Source organism: Giraffa tippelskirchi, chromosome 3 (genome assembly GCF_054371585.1).
Source record: "Giraffa tippelskirchi isolate mGirTip1 chromosome 3, T2T-mGirTip1v1.2.pri, whole genome shotgun sequence".
Taxonomy (NCBI): domain Eukaryota; kingdom Metazoa; phylum Chordata; class Mammalia; order Artiodactyla; family Giraffidae; genus Giraffa; species Giraffa tippelskirchi.
Genome location: NC_137277.1, coordinates 126,095,465 through 126,110,663, shown reverse-complemented (window position 1 = coordinate 126,110,663; position 15,199 = coordinate 126,095,465). Strand labels below are relative to the sequence as shown.

At 41.8% G+C, this 15,199-nt stretch overlaps 1 long non-coding RNA gene across 1 annotated transcript in view; it reads right to left on the bottom strand.

The window, feature by feature from the left end:
• Window positions 1-15,199, bottom strand: part of LOC145541809 (uncharacterized) — a 474,179-nt gene that overhangs the window by 313,466 nt on the left and 145,514 nt on the right. The gene's annotated exons all lie outside the window — the stretch shown is intronic.

The following is a 15,199-nucleotide window of genomic DNA, read 5'->3' as shown; positions in this document are numbered from 1 at the left end:
TCCCTGGGTTGGGAAGATTCCCTGGAGAAGGAAATGGCAACCCACTCCAGTATCCTTGCCTGGAAAATCTCATGGACAGAGGAGCCTGGTGGGCTGTAGTCCATGGGGTCGCAAAGAGTCAGGCACAACTGAGCAAATAACACTTATTTGTCATATCAGGTAACAATGCCAGCAAGGGAAGAAGGCACAAAGACCAAGACAAATCCAGACCTAGAACACAGTTGCATGGGTGCATAAAGGGTTAAAATACATATATGCAACCCCTGAACAATACCACCATTTCAACCACCAAGATTTGTAAGCCCCCAGCCTTGCAACCCCAAACAAACAAACAAACAAAAAAAAGTGCCCTCCTGGACTTCCTGAAATGCCCATTTTCCTCACTAGATTTGAACCCACTAAGTGTAATTTCTCAATTTTCTTATCTATAGACCATCTGCTTCTGAGAGTTGGGAAATGAACATTTGACAAGCTCCACACAACACATACTGTTTGCTTGTTTCTTTTTCTCCTAACTTAGGAGCCTCTATCCCCATAAAACTCTGCTAACTGCCAGAAGGCAGAGCAGTTTCCCTTTCAGACAACCTCCAGCTACCAATGAGTGAAGACTCTTTAGTTTCACTTGGGCAGTTTTTCATTTCAGAGCTCTTTGGCGAGTGATGTATTACCGGGTTTGCCAGATTCATATACATTCTAGCCAATCACATTCCTGGAACACTGATCATTTGTCCAGTGAAAAATTGCTTCTAGCATTCCCACCCCCCACCAACGCAGGTCAGAAATAACAATATTGGGAGCATTTGAAAGACCCACCTCTGCAAAGTGGGTTCCTGATAAGATTTTTATTTCTAATGGCAACCAACCACCTATCCAGCATACTGCTTATACCAAAGGACCTTAAAGTATGTGACAAATAATATAATAACACTGTCAAGTTTTTCTAACTGTATCTAATTTTCTGACATCAATGTATCTAACTTATCTGATGCATAGAAGTGTGGTATGGCAAAGAATAGGAGACTGCATCTACATTCCTACAAACCAGTTTGACTAAAAGCAACAAATTTATTTAAAGGAGGAAAAATAATACAGGCCAAGTGAATCTCCTAGTTTCATTTTTGTTTGAGTAAAAAGCACCACAGTGGTACATTCAGATAAGGTACTGGAATATCATTCAGCAGTAAAAAGGCAAGGAAACCATGAAAAGACATAGAACTGAATGCATATTACTAAGTGAAAGGAGACCATCTGAAAAGGTTACATACTGTATGATTCCAATTATAAGACATTCTGGAAAAGGCAAAATTATAGAGATAATAAAAAGATCAATGGTAGGCAGAGGATTTTGATGGCAATGAAAATAGTTTGCACGACATAATGATGGATACATGTCATTACACATTTTTCCAAACTTACAGAATGTAAAATATGAAGAGTCAACCCTAAGATCAACTTATGGATTTAAGGGTAATTTGATGTGTCAAAGTAGGTTCATCCTTGGTTAAAAAAAAGAAAGAAAGGTACTATTCTATTGAGTGATGTTGGTAAAGAGAGGTGGCTATGGATACGTGGAGGTGAGAGTACATGGGAAATCTCTGAAGGCTCTTCACAATTTTATTGTCAACCTAAAACTGCTCTTTAAAAAAAAAATAGTCTTGGATATCCCTGGTGGTACAGTAGATAAAAATTTGCCTGCCAATGCAGGGGACATGGGTTTGATCCCTGGTCTGGAAAGATTCCACAGGCTGAGGAGCAACTAAGCCCATGTGTCACAACTACTGAAGCCCGCACTCTCCAGAGCCTGCACATGGCAACTACTGAAGCCTGTGTACCTAGAGCCTGTGCTCCGCAACAACAGCTACCTCAATGAGAAGCTCAGGCACTGCAACAAAAAGTAGCCCCCACTAGCAACTAGAGAAAGCCCAAGCACAAACAACAAAGACCCAGCCCAACAAAAAAGATAAACTAAATAAATAAAATAAAAATTAGGTCTTCCCAGGTGGGATTAATAGTGAAGAATTCACCTGCCAATGCAGGAATCACAAGAGACTCGGGTTCTATCCCTGAGTTGAAAGATACTCTGGAGTTGGAAATAGCAACCCACTCCAGCATTCTTGCCTGGAAAATTCCATGGGCCGAGGAGCCTGGCGGGCTACAGGCCATGAGGCCACAAAAAGTCAGACACAACTGAGTGACTGAGCACTGAAATTAAAATTTAAAAAACAGTCTTTAAATAAAGGGGCAGGAGGACAACAGAGCCTACTATATGCCAGCAGGCCACAGGCTAATGCTGGGGACTCCACGAGGGAGACCAGATTCCAGCCCCAGGAAGCACACAGACTAGTGCTCCTGTAATCACAGACAGGGCCCCAATCAATGCAAGAGTCACCTTTGTAACGTTACTAACAAATGGTGATCCGGCTGTGACTGAATACACTGTAGGGACTGGAACACTCCGTAGCACCCATTTCTTCTGGGACAAACTAATGGACCAGTTCATTTTTTTTAATTTAGTATCTATACAGATATGAAATACTACCTTTCCTGGCTAATGTATTCACATTTGTATAATAGAGACTTGTCTTTAGACTAAGACATCACGGTTGGAATTTCAGACATGGCGGCAGACCGATCAGAAGACTATTTTTCTTACTGGAGTGGAGAAGAGACCTCTCCGTGCCCTTCCAATCAGACACCATGATTTGTGGCCTTTCCCCAATAAAGGATCAGCCCTGCTTCCAAAGGATGAGTAATTGTGGAGAATAAAACACTTTTCTTCCAAGAAGTCACAAAAATAACTATTCTGCCCTCACATCATTTCCCTCCCTTCATTCCACTATAATTTATGAAAATAATTTAAAACTTTGGACTTTAGTGACTACTGCAAAATCCGGTCTACAATTAGTTTTGTATGTTTAAGGTTTCATACATCAGAGCAAATCATAATTCTTTGGAAGCAAAGTTGAACCTTGAAAAAGATATGAATCTGCAAGCTTCCGTTTTTAGAGAAATTGATTTGTAAGAGAAAAGGACTTGCGTACGCTTTCCTTGGTGGAAAATTTCTGAAAATAAATCTTGAAGAAACCGGTATAAGAAGCTGCCATCAAATTCCAGTTCTCAACAGTCACAATTAAGTGTTATTAATACCAGGTGCCAGGGACTATGCTGGGTGCTTCCTTATGAATTAGACCATCAGTACTGGGAGGTGACTGTGGCATCAAGGTGCAAGGATGTTGAGACTGAAGTGAGAAGCTACTGTGCAGCCAGGTCCATGAAATAACCCTTCAGAAGAAGCTATTTCAAGTCATTCTGACTACCATTCTTGCTCACCTCCCTCTTTGGCTTAGGTGGTGCATGTGTGTGCGTGCCTGCTAAGTCACTTCCGTCGTGTCCAACTCTTTGTGACCCCATGGACTGTATGTAGCCCACCAGGCTCCTCTATCCATGGGATTCTCCAGGCAAGAATACTGGAGTGGGTTGCCACGCCCTCCTCCAGAGGATCTTCCTGACCCAGGGATTGAATCCCCCTCTCACGTCTCCTGCATTGGCAGGCGGGTTCTTTACCACTAGCGCCACCTGGGAAGCCCGACTGATATAGTGCTTGTTGCTAAATGGTACCCAGCTAATGCGCATCAAACTGAGCAAATGCTATAAAATCTGAAACCTGCTGTCTCCACAGCTTCTCTACGCCTTGGGAAGGTTTATTAGAGGCAATATATGTTCTCCCTCAACGTTCTGCCTTGATGATTGATGATATGGAAGATGATTAAAGATCCTCAAACTTGGGAGTCTTTAATATATGAGTAGTAATCCCTTCAAATAAATCACACATAAGTAATAAGTTAAGAACGTCATTCAAAAATTACAAAGGAAGTCAAAACTTGTTTACTGGGACTCATCAGAACTGATTTATCCTTGTTATCAGAAATGTAATACCAGATTGCATTTCTAACTGGCTCCCTGAATGACTCCTTTGTTTTGTTTTGATGATAGCTCAGTCTTAATGAACATAACATTTGGCAAGAAAACAGCTAAATCTGCTAGCAGTACATGAATTTCACTCTGTATTATCACGCTGGCTTCCATGGTCACATCTGTGAAGCCAAAAAAAAAAAAGAAGAAACAGCTTCTGAGACAAAGGACCACCTACTGGCCCCCAAGCCAGTCTAATTGACTCTGGGTATTTTCTTGGTTTGCAGATCAAACTGAATAACATCTAAACTAAATTACTTTTCTTTCATAGAAAAAGACTCTTTCCCACCCAGAATTTCAAGCTGTTTTCATAAAAGAGATTTAAGAAGCTGCATGTTAGAAATGACTTTGAATGCAGGGGAGAGATTCAAACTTAGAAAATAGGATTTCTGCTCACCTGGAAGAGAAAAGGTAGACAGATGAGCTACTTTATAAACTCACCCAATGTCTCTTTCGGGACAACAGCTTTGAGAAGATTTCTTGAGTCCAGGGTTAGAGTGGCATTTCATCATTTCTTGTTATTTGCTTTTATTGACTGATCAACATGTATTAATGAGCCCCTGTTATGTATCATGTGCTGGGAACACCTGATAACATCTGAGCACCCTGTAACCCAAACTGGATGAGGTTCTTCCCTTCAAGATACTATCACATGAGCAGGGGAAAGGATTGTGGCCAAACACTGCAATCCAGGATGTAAAACTGCTACAAAGGTGATGTAGGAAAGACCCACAGTAGGGGATCTGACATAAACAAAGTGATCAAGGATGGACTCTGGCATTAAATGATCATTAACTCTAGAAATGTGGAAATTCACTCTGTATAGGGTGTGGCAGGCAGAAGGAACCTCAGGTGGAAGCCTCCCTCCCTACAAGGAGCGTGGTGACCACATGGGACAAAAAGAGAAGCAGTATATGGCTAAAACACAACCAGGGAGGGAGAGCGTGATACCGGGAGAGGTGGAGAGGGTTCAGGAACAAGACCATGCAGGCCCTGCTGGTCCACTTAAGAGTTTAGTCTTCATCCGTAGGGAACAAACGTATGGATACCGGGGGTGGGGGTGGGGGGAGATAGGAAGAATTGGGAGATTGGGATTGACATATATACATTATTGATACTATGTATAAAATAGATAACTAATGAGAATTTACTGTATATCAGAGGGAACTCTACTCAGTGCTCTGTGGTGACATAAATGGGAAGAAAATCCAAAAAGAGGAGATACATGGAAACATATAGCTGATTCACTTTGCTGTACAGTAACACTGTACAGCAACTGTACACAACACTGTAAAGCAACTCTACTCCAATAACAATTCATTGAAACAAAAAGTTTAGTCTTCATCTCAGGAGCAGTGGGAAACCCCAAAGGGTTATAGGCAGGAAAGTATCATGATCAGTCTTGAGTCTTTAAAGATGGTTGAAAAGAGGAGAACAGATTGGAAAGGGGACCAAAGCATTTGTTAGTGGCTCAGTGAGGAGGTTCATAGCCCAGGCAGTAGACGATGGTAGCTTACCCTAGAGGGCAGCAGTGGAAAGGGCTGGATAGTTTGAGAGAATATCTCATATCCACTTCCATTGCCCAACCTGGGTCTTCCATCTCTTCATTCTAAAGAGCTTCTTTTCTCTCTACATTGATTTTCTCGCCCATTTCATACTCCCCTCTGTGATACCAGATTTTAGTGCTATGTTTTGTAATAAGGGCTCAATGTTTATTTGTGTTATGGATGAGTAATTCCACTTTCATTATGCTCTTCCCTGAACCATAAAATTCTTCCAATTCAATCTGTCTTACAGTCAACCATGGAAGAATACAAACAGAAAGGTCACAGATCTGGCCCAGTGGCCCCAGGGGCACAGGTGGAGATTCCTGGAGGGAAGGTGTTCTCACCCCATTCCCCAGTCACAACCTTAAATCCAAAGCCACCATGAGAGTGAGTGGTCAGGGGAAACGGAAGCCTTGACCGTAGGGTTTCATGTCTTTGAAATGAACCTTCTCTATAACACCCACTGCCATCCCACTATCATCCATCTCTCAAACTGCCTTTGCTGTGACTTTCGTAAGTTATTAGCACCTTTTCTAGAATCTCAGATGGACTTAAAACATCCTAGTCGTCCACTTCCCCTGTAATGCCCTTAATATTATTAGATGGCTCAAGGCCTAATAATGAGAATATAAATAAACAATTTTATGATGTGTGATGTGCATGCATAATCAAGTCCCACTCTTTGTGACCTCATGGACTGTAGCCTGCCAGGCTCCTCTGTCCATGGAATTTTCCAGGCAAGAATACTGGAGTGGGTTGTCATTTCCTCCTTCAGGGGATCTTCTCGACCCAGGGATCAAACCCATGTCTCTTGCATCTCTTCATTAGCAGACTTACTCTTTACCACCGTGTCACCTGGGAAGCCATAAAACATCTTTAAAGGTCTTTTATCTGTACTACCTCTATGACACAATAACCCCCATGAGGTAGGCAAGACTGGGGTTAATTCCCTAGCCGTGCCTTGAGGATGAAACCCACTCTTTTAGACGACAGCACAGTGAGCAGCTGCTGGGCTGACTAGTCAGGAAGACTTCACAGATCTCCCCAAGAGCTTCAGTCATGCCAAGCCCAGGTATCTCAGATGGAGTGCACACCATTTCCCCCACAGCCTCTTCCTCTGGGAGAAGCTTGGCTCCTGTGATACTTAAGCAATTTAATTTTAGCCATTTCACTAAGACAATGATCTGAAACTGAAAATAGCATTCATAGCTTCTGTCAAGCACCCCCAGTTTCTACTAACATCCAGAAGTGATTCCCACTGGATTTTTCCATTCGGGCTACTTATCACAGGGGAGCTGTCCTCTTGCTCTAACTACAGAGGCAAATATGAATGGTAGGTGGTATAAACATGGCCTTACAACTTTCCACACTTTCTCTGACTAATCAGATTACTAATAGAAGGAAAGACTGACCGCTAGAGTTAGGCAGTTCCTTAGCAGACACTCAATCCACTTTGTTGACCCCTTGGCCCATATCATTGTATGTACATGTGCATATGTCTGTCCAAAAAAAGTTACATCTGAGAATCCTTGTGGTAGTCCAAAGGTCCAGGCCAGACATTCTGCTATTGCTCAAGAGATTTTGGAAAACTTGTCTTTGAGAACTATCTTTAAAACCAGTTTATGGGACTTCTCTGGTGGTACAGTGGTTAAAAATCTGCCTGCCAACACAGGGGACACTGGTTCGATCCCTGGTTTGGGAGGATTCCACATGCCACAGAGCAACTAAACCCGTGCATCACACCTACTGAAGCCCTTATGCCCTAGAGGCCATGCTCTACAACAAGAAAAGCCACCTTAATAAGAAGCCCATGCCCCACAACTAGAGAAAGCCCTCCTGCAGCAAGGAAAACCCAGTACAGCCACAAATAAATAAATACATAATTTTAAAAATAATTTTTTAAAAGATACAATAGCATATAAGTTACAGGGGAAAGCTGTCTTGAAGAACTCCTGGAACAACTTCAGACTGAGGCCTGAGTGGCAAATGGAATTTGTCAATCAGCAAATCCACCCATAAAAAAATAATAGCAAACTAAGCAACAGACAAACAATTAATCTCAAAAATATACAAGCAACTCCTGCAGCTGAATTCCAGAAAAATAAACGACCTGATCAAAAAATGGGCCAAAGAACTAAACAGATATTTCTCCAAAGAAGACATACAGATGGCTAACAAACACATGAAAAGATGCTCAACATCACTCATTATTAGAGAAATGCAAATCAAAACCACAATGAGGTACCACTTCACACCAGTCAGAATGGCTGCTATCCAAAAGTCTACAAGCAATAAATGCTGGAGAGAGTGTGGAGAAAAGGGAACCCTCTTACATTGTTGGTGGGAATGCAAACTAGTACAGTCACTATGGAGAACAGTGTGGAGATTCCTTAAAAAACTGGAAATAGAACTGCCATATGACCCAGCAATCCCACTGCTGGGTATACACACCGAGGAAACCAGAATTGAAAGAGACGCATGTACCCCAATGTTCATCGCAGCACTGTTTACAATAGCCAGGACATGGAAGCAACCTAGATGTCCATCAGCAGACGAGTGGATAAGGAAGCTGTGGTACATATACACAATGGAATATTACTCGGCCATTAAAAAGAGTACATTTGAATCAGTTCTATTGAGATGGATGAAACTGGAGCCCATTATACAGAGTGAAGTAAGCCAGAAAGAAAAACACCAATACAGTATACTAATGCATATATATGGAATTTGAAAGATGGTAACGATAACCCTATATGCAAGACAGAATAAGAGACACAGATGCATAGAACAGTCTTATGGACTCTGAGGGAGACGATGAGGGTGGGACGTTCTGAGAGAATAGCATGGAAACATGTATATTATCATATGTGAAACAGAACACCATTCCAGGTTCACTGCATGAGACAAATGCTCAGGGCTGGGGCAATGGGATGACCCAGAGGGAAGGGATGGGACGGGAGGTGAGAGGGGAGTTCAGGATGCGGAACACATGTAAACCCATGGCTGATTCATGTCAATATATGGCAAAAACCACTACAATATTGTAAAGTAATTAGCCCCCAACTAAAATAAATAAATTTATTTAAAAAATAAATAAAGACTTGCTGTCACTGAGGAGTATCAAGAAAACGTGGTCACAGGTGTTTGCATATGACAAAGACACCCCTGAAAGGAAACAGCAGTGTGTATCACTCTTCTCGGCACAGAGCCTAGGAGGATAGGTAAAATACCTTCATTCTTGGATATAAGAAGTTCTAATGTCTCCATTTCCAAAAAAAAAAAAAAAAATCTGCTGTCAATTGATAGTCACATTTCAGACCTCATTTTAATTCTTCACATTTCCAGGGTTCTGACCACTGTTGTCATCTCTTCTCTGCCCACTGAAAAATGTCAGCAGCCAACAGCCCAGTCTTTGAGGTCTGGGGAGGTGTCTTACTCGGTTATGACTAAGAGCAGTAACAGGCACTCTGAAGCACTTGAATTGTGGAAATAATGTTGAAATCACTGACTAACAATTGCACTGTCTGTGTTTATTAACATGTGGGAAGTCGCCATGTACTGCATAAACTGATTTAACTCTAAAGATGAAAACACGTGTGAGTTTGAAAACTGTCCACTTGCAATGAGCCTGATATATAGGCAGATAGAGTTGAGGGTTGAGAAGTGTGAAAATTGTTTATCTTACCTAAGAAACCATGATTTTAAATCTTATTTTAAAATAAGGCACAGAAACAAAAATAGACCCTGCCTTCAGAATTTTTCAGGGAACATATCTCTTTTCAACTCATCCTATCTCCACAAAAATGTCTCTTAGAGTTTGGTCATTTATCTTTAAAATTTCTTAAAGGAAAGAAACACGAATGTTCACATTTAATCTAAAAGTATGCTTGTGTGTTAGTTGCTCAGTCATGTCCAGCTCTTTGCAACCCCATGGACAATACCGTGTCAGGCTCCTCTGTCCATGGAATTTTCCTGGCAAGAACACTAGAGTAGGTTGCCATTTCCTTTTCCATGGGCTCTTTCCGACACAAGGATTGAACCCAGGTCTCCTGCATTGCAGGTCGATTCTTTACATCTAAGCCACCAGGGAAGCCCCTTATCACAGAAATATGTAAGAGTGAAAAAATGAAAACAACATTATTTTATATTAATTAGGTTAATTAAATGTATTATATAAATGTAGGTTACAATACTATGCCACTGCTAGAAATCATGTTTTCATAAAGAATCTAATGACAAAGGGAAAGACTCACCCCCATTGCCCATAAGCTCTAGGAAGCAGATGGCCCGAGACCCAAGATCTTTTCTTCATACCGGGTCAAGCTCCATCTGAGAACCCACTTCAGTGTCTAAATGCAACTGCAGGATTTTCATTTATAAAGGTGACTGAATGACAACACAGGGAGGCTAATTCTTTGAAAGAAGTTTAATGTAGAGATTCTATTTTATTACTACATTTCCAGAGAGGACAGGGCTTGCAGGGCTGCATGGGGAAACACCAGATTTGATCAAGAGCCCGAAGAGGTGAGTGGAAAGCATGGCCCAGAGCATTTATTGTGTTTTCCACAAGAAACAGCTTAGGATTGGCTCACTGGAGTGTTCAGTGGGCTCTGAGTTATAGAGGTGGTCTCTAGGTGCCTGGTACCTGGTTCTGGCTGATTAGGGCAGAGGAACCTGCCTCCTAGAGTTCAGAACCAGAGAAAGGAGGTTGATCAGAGTGAAGGTTCTGGATTAGTTTGCAAATGAAAGGGATGCTCCCTCCTGCGGGGTGAGCCTTTTACTGCCTCTAAGAATTGACTACCCCCTCAGAGCAGCAGTCTTTCCCCAGCCAGTGAGGTCACAAATGCCAGAGAATCAGAAATTCGGAAAATTTCTAAATGTCGTTAACACAACATCTATAAACAAGGAGCTGCTCCCAAAACCTCTGGACCATGGAACAAAGCACTGACTTATCCTCAGCATGTTTGTCTCCTTCTTTAAAAATATAATCACTTTGTTGGCCTCCTTCATGACACTGTGTCCCCAGTTCCCCAATCCTTTATAATAGATGCATCTCTGATATAGTGCATGGCCCTTTGCCTTGTTGATAGCCGGACCATCACTTTACTCATCTTTGCATCCACCACAGTATCTTTCACTTCATAGAATGTGAAAGATGCACCTTTTCTGATGGGGACAGTTTTGACCACAATCACGTCTGCTGACAGCTAGTGGATTATATTGAGTTGACCAAAAAGTTCATTCAAGTTTTTCCATAACATCGTCTGGAAAAACTGAACAAACTTTTTGGCCAACCCAATTAGAAGACCCTGGCGGATTTCACAAGTATTCTGTGAGTGTTTATTATAGCCTATGAAAATGTATGTTGTCAATTACCCTTAACAATCCCTAAGAGAAAGAAGACAAAACTCAAAACGTAGGTATGTTTTTGCTTAACAAAATATTCCATAGTCTCAAAACAAAAATTGAAAAAACCCTGGTAGGAATATTTTACAAAAGAGGGTGGGAGTACAAGGGAGACAAGTGAGACAAAGGAGAACAAAGGGAGACAAGGGAGTACACATCCTCCCAAACTGGCAAAATGTGCTGGATGTGAATACTTGAATGTGTGCATTAGCCCCAAGTAAGGCGCCAAGGCTATCACTCACTTCAAAAACAGTCAAAAGCCTGAAAATGCTGAAAATGATTTAGCCACATTTTCTTTACCTACTCAACTGCTGAAGGGCAATTAGGTTGCTTCCACGTCCTGGCTCTTGTAAATAGTGCCACAATGAACATTGGGGTACATGTGCCTTTTTGAATTGCTGTCTTCTCAGGGTATATGTCCAGTAGTGGGATTTCTGGGTCATATGGTAGTTCTCTGTGGTACATATATACAATGGAATATTACTCAGCCATAAATAGGAATGAAATTGAGCCTGTTGAAGTGATGTGGATAAACCTAGAGCCTGTTATACAGAGTGAAGTAAGTCAGAAAGACAAAAACAAATATCATTGCTCATATATATATGGAATCCAGAAAAATTATATTGATGAACTTTATTTTCAGGGAAGGAAAAGAGGCACAGACATAGAAAATGGACTTGTGGACACGGTAGGGGAAGGAAGGAGAGTATGAATTGAGAGAGTAGCACAGACATATATACGCTACCATGTGTAAAACAGACAGCTTAGCAAGAAGCTACTGTATAGCATAGGGAACTCAGCTTGCCGCTCTGTGATGACCTAGACTGTTGGAATGGGGTGGGGGAGGCGGTGGGAGGTTCAAAAAGGAGAGAATATACATATACATATAGCTGATCCATGTTGTTGTACAGCAGAAACCAATGCAACATTGTAAGACAGTTATATTCTAATAAAAAATAATAATTTTGCCAGGTTGCCAGATTGTCAAGATCAATTTTAAGGAATGAGATGATAGAAAAATTATAAGGTGGGAAGACGGGCACAGAGGGTGCAGTAGGAAGAGTGTACTTCCAGAATGAAATTCACCCCAGAATTGGGAACTAGGGATTCAAACTTCACACAATCAAGAGAGCCAAGCCAGGGCTCTGGAAACTGTATTTTCTAAGAAATGGGAGCTTCAGTATGGGGACAGATGCGACAGGCCAACATCATGTGTGATTAAGCCAAATGGGAGCCCTTCACATTTGCAGGCTTGTTAGGCAATTTCACATTCTTCTGGAGATAAGCCAACTGATGGGCTGTGACGCGAGGTAATCGGTGTCACTGATGTGTGAAGGTCCCATAAGAGATGACAGGCAGGCTTTATGGAAACAAGCATCCCGGGGTATCTGGGTGAGCAGACAGAATAAATGCATGTAATAACACGGGGCCCATTTGCAGAACAACAGCCTGTTTCTTCGGCAAGCTGGCAATGACAAGAATTTTCCCGAAGTGTTGTTCTTAATGATTTGAAAGGAAAAAAAATGAACTGCATTCTCTTTCTGGATGTCAATGACAGGCAGAGGGTATGAAAGTTTTTCTGTTTAGGAAACAAGGGATATTGGCACAGCATGGGGTGAGGATTGAAATACCTGAGTATCTTTTTTCAGTGACTTTCAGGATTAAGAGGGTGAAAAGTTCCAATAGCTAGCATAGGAAATGTCTCTACCAGTTTTCTCTGCATCTCAACTTGACCCTGCACTCACCATCTACCCGCTTCCACTCGCCTCTATCAAGCCAAGTTCTGACTGAGAAGACCCCACTCATGTTCTCCATTTCCATAGCTCTCATTCACTCCTCAACCCACCTCAGTCTGGCTTCTCTGCTCATGCCAAGTCACCAATGGCCTCCTAATTGTCAAATCCAGTAAACTTGTTGAGCTTTCTGTCACCTCCATTGCTTTTAAAAGACTCCATTGACATGATTCTTAGTTTGGAGAATTGGACCGTCCAAGAAAGAGCTATCCTATCATAAAATCAAAGACAACTTCAGGCTTGTGGAGGACTAGAGGCAAGGGGCAAGAATAACTTAACAGTTCCAGCAGCTTAACAGGGCATCCAGGGGAAGGGGCAGAAGAGGGTACAGACTCTGAAACCTGGATTCCCCTGGAGGCACTGGCCTGGAGGCAAGTACTGCAATTTTCCAGGAAGACAGGACAAAGTAACCATGATGTAAAAACATTAATTGTTGCATTTGTGCTTCTGGCCACACTATGCAGGCATGCAGGATCCTAGTTCCCTGACCAGAGATAAAACCCAAGCCCCTTGCAGTGGAAGCATCGAATCTTAACCACAGGACCGACAGGGAAATACCTGCAATTAAAATATATATACATACTTTCACTTTTTCCACGTAAAATGAGCATGGTTTAACTGATAGAGTCTAGACTATAAATGTGGGTGAAGCTAGTACCAGGATGGTGGTGGTGGTTTAGTCGTTGAGTCATGTCTAACTCTTGGGACCCCATGGACTATATAGCTGCCAGGCTCCTCTGTCCATGGGATTTCCCAGGCAAGAATACTGGAGTGAGTTGCCATTTCCTTCTCCATGGGATCGTCCCAGAGCAGGGATTGAACTCATGTCTCCTGTACTGGCAGAAAGACTCTACCACCAAGCCACCAGGGAATCCCCCTGGTTTGTGTTTTGAAATCTGAAATTGTTCCTGAGTCAAACAGGCACCTCGAGTTGATGGGTACCTATCACTGGACATGCTGCTGCCACTTGCCCTGTTTCCCCCTCCCTTACTCTTCTGCTATGGAAGCCTTCCCTGCCCCACCCCACCCCCTACAGCCTGGATTGGATGCCTATTTTATCACCCTCTGCCTTATGCTGCCATAATGCTTAAAAGGGATCATAAGGATACCATCAGCTGAGTTTGTCTTGCCTGGTCAACTGCAAAATCACTGACAAGGAAGACAGTATGTCTTATTCCTCTGAGACTAATGCAATGTCTGGCAATGAATAAAGCACTCAATAAATTTGTGTAGAATGAATGAAGGAACAGTACTATTACTGGCTAACAATAGCACAAACTGAAGTTCAAAAACTGAAGTTCTCAAGCAAAAATGTTGAACTGTTGAATGCAATGCGACATGCAAGTGACATGACTTGAGCCATGAGAAACTGAGGATTTTAATGCTGAGGATTTAAAATATGCTCAATACAGGAAAAATGTAAGTCTAAAGATCAGTTGAACACCACTTGTGCTGAGAACACAGATCTGCTATCTGTCTCCATTTGGCTTCATAGCAGTAGGTTACAAGAACATGATTTGAAAGGGTGTCATATTCTTTTATTGAATATTCAAAAAAAAGTATAATAAAATTGAAATGCTGGAGTCCATAGGAAATACCATACACTTTCGTTTTTTCATTCCACCGCATAGCAAAATCCTATCTTAAAAGTGTGCCTGCAGTTCTAATCTCTTCAATGATGCTCAGTGCTATATGATACAGACCCCATGGTCATTCTGGAAAATCTGCATTTTCTTTGCAATATGAGAAGCTACAGATATTTCACAAAACCACCATCTGCCAGAAACAGAGGAACCAGACAATATTTGAGCTCTTGAGAAGAGCCAAAGGCACTGATTTGGAGATAGAAAGAATGAAGAGGACACTCAGAAGTGGGCACCCAGTAGTGATAAATCTATAAATGCAAAGAACAAAATATGATCAATAAGTAAATTATCTCAGTGCTTCTAAGAGATCTCTCTCTCTCTCTCTCATGTCCCAGTCTAGTAGAGGGCAGGGTTGGGTGGGGGAAAGTGGAGAGAGTCTTCTGATCTCTCTTGCTTCTCTACAATTCTCTAAAATCATTTCCCCAATGGAATATTACCCAGCCATAAAAAGGAACAAAACTGAATCACTTGTAGTGATGTGGACAGACCTAGAGTCTATCACACAGAGTGAAGTAAGTCAGAAAGAGAAAAACAGAGATATATTATTACATATGTATGGATCTAGAAAAATGGTACAGATGAATCTATCTGCAGGGCAGGAATAGAGATGCAGATGTACAGAATGGATATGTGTACACAGTAAGGGAAAGGGAGGGTGGAACAAATTGGGAGAGTAGGATTGACATATATCCACCACTAGGTGTGAATATACAGTTAGTGGGAAGCTGCTGTATAGCAGAGGGAGCTCGGCTCAGTATTCTGTGATGACCTAGAGGGGTGGGATGGAAGCTCAAGAGGGAGGAGATATATGTGTACATATAGCTGATTCACTTTG